The sequence below is a fragment of the Apodemus sylvaticus genome, chromosome 5 (assembly GCF_947179515.1).
Source record: "Apodemus sylvaticus chromosome 5, mApoSyl1.1, whole genome shotgun sequence".
NCBI lineage: Eukaryota > Metazoa > Chordata > Mammalia > Rodentia > Muridae > Apodemus > Apodemus sylvaticus.
The window spans coordinates 65,511,923-65,514,660 of NC_067476.1; positions in this window are offsets into that span (position 1 = coordinate 65,511,923).

The window sequence follows — 2,738 nt, forward strand, 5'->3', positions numbered from 1 at the left end:
TGGCTCTAGTTTTGGTCTAGCTCTTTCTGCTTCCTCATATACTGAGATGCGTGGCTTGGCCACATGGTCCAGGGCTTTGAGCGCACCTGTGCCTGCCCTGCCACGAGGGACTGAAACCGCAAGCTCAAACAGACATTTACTCCAGTTAGCTGTATCTGTTGCGGAATCTGTCACAGCAGAACAGAAAACGACCAACACAACATGGAAGTGAAGCAAAGGGGAGAGGGGAGAGTAGCAGGAGACTGCCAAGGCCAGGTGCAGTGGGCCCTGATGCTCCTGTTTCTATGCCCCAAAGCCATTGTGACTGGATGCTAATAGCTGTCACTGACAGTAGCCATGAGGGCTGGGGTGGTGATGTGACTGGTCTAAGAGCCCCTCCATCCAGTGCCTCCTTGGACATCCTTTCTGATCTATCTTCCTCTGAAAAGAATGTCTTCTCTACATGGAGACCTCCTCTTCACCCACAGCCTACCCTTATCAGAGCTGCTTTCAAAGCACTAGAAGAACCTAACTTTGTGGCTCCCTCCCCTTCCTGTTGACTCTGGTTTATGAACCAACTTCCTATCAGTAGCTCACAGTATAATCAGTTAGATGCTCAACGTGGCCCTTCTCCATGGGGATGGAGTTCCTTAAACGTGGCTTGGCTCACTTATGACACAGAGACCCCACCCCCATTTATGTCTTTGTTAGGTTAGAGGCACTTTAGAATCCTTCTAACATATCATATCATTTTCTTTTTTTGATTGATTTCTTCTTGATTTTTTTTCCATAATTAAATAATTTTTTGTTAACACAAGATTAGCCAGTGTACTAATTGAGCAATTTTCATACACTGTCTACAATCTACACCACAACCTGACTGATTTTATAGATTTGGGGAGTGAAGCTCAGAGAGATAGGTAATTGGCTTCAACATGTTTCTGATTTTTCCTTTTTTCTGGAATTAAGAGGATAGGAATTTTTCTTTCCATTGGAAAAGAAAAGGGAAATGTTTGCATTTATCTTTTGATTTTTTTTTTAAAGTTTCAAAATAGGCTCCCCACTCCCCTTTTGAGACTGTTGATGGGAAAGTCAAATATTTGGATTCTCACAAGCCTAAATTTTTGAAAGGCACCGTGATGGTTAATCTCAGTTGTCAACTTGACTACTTTTGGAAGTAACTAAAACCCAAGCAGCCAGGCAAACCTGTGAGGGATTTTTCTTGGTTGGATTATTGTAGGTGGGGAATCCTTAAATCGTTAGTGACCCCCTTACTGATATATAGATATGTTAGTTCACTCTGCTGGTTCTGTTCCTTGAGAACGCTGGCTTGTTTGTATGCTTGGTGTATTAGAAAGCAGGACGCTTTATGTGAGAAGGCTCACAACTTATCCATATGAAAGGGGGTCAAGCAAAGGTTTGTGAATCCTGCTCAGGGAGGAGCACCAGGAGATGGAGGGGGAGGGGTCTACCAGTGGAGATCATTAGAGGGAGGTAGCACTGCCTTGGAAGGTAGTGTGGGGTGACTGGGGACCTGATCATTGTCTGTATCAGAAATCTATCTATCTATCTATCTATCTATCTATCTATCTATCTATCTATCTATCTATCTATCTATCTAATCAATTTATTTACAGTGTCTCATGTAGCCCAGGCTGGCCTTGATGAAGCAAGGGATGGTCCTGAACCTCTGGTTTTTCTGCTCCCACCTCCTGAGTGCTGGGACTACAGGCAAGTACCTACATCCCCAGTGATTGGGCTAGAACTCAGGATTCACACTGCACACTAGGCAGACATTCAGCTGATCTACAGCCTTAATCATCTCACCTTCAGGGATATGATTTGATGCAGTTCATTCATTTTGTCTTGTATGACTAGCCATAACAAGTCTCTGATGTCCATGGCTTTAATCCCCAGAATCTGGGCTGGCTCCCATCAGGTGGCTAATTGAAAAACATATAAACAGCTAAGCAGTGTCATCAAATGGGACCCCGATGGGCTGATATACTGATGGTACAGAAATAGGTAAAGCCTTAGTGAGAGAAGAGTATCTGGCTATGGCAGTAGCCAAGGATGGGTAGGAGGTGGAATCAATAGGACATGATTGATGGATATGGGCAGCAGTCCTGATGCCTTCATCCAGGTTCTTGCCCTGGTCTAAGTCTTGCCACTGCCCTTGCCAGTGAATGTCTTGGTTCTGGAATCATCTTGCTTTTCCTAGGCTCTGTACTGGCCCCATGTTGTTGGTTGAAAGTGTTAGGCTGGGCTCTGCTCTGCTCTGCCTGGCAGAACATTCTCTCACCCTAGCAACCTGCTTCCTTTTCCTCCTGGGCTTGGGAAAAGCAGCTTGAGAGAAGGCACTGCAACTCCTGAATTCCAGCCCCTGGCACAGAGCCTGGCACTTTGCATTTGCTGAACCAAGCAATCATCATCATCATCATCATCATCATCATCAACAACAACAACAACAGAATGGGGTGAAAGGAAAGGAGATGAAGAGAGAAAGGTTGGGGATTTTGTGCTCAAGTCAGACCTTATCTATTTTTTATTTTTAATTTTGGGGGGCTGCAGCAAACTTTATTGATGGTATTTAAGAAAGTAGGGAGAGCTCCATTGGCCCCTCCTGTTATTGCAGGGGTCTGGGATGGAAATTGTGAAGGAGATGGTCAGTGTTGGGGGCCAAGTTGGGACATCCTCAGCAACTGAGGGCCTCTCTCTTGCTCTCAGTGTCCTTGCTGGGGTGGGTGGTCCAGGCCTTC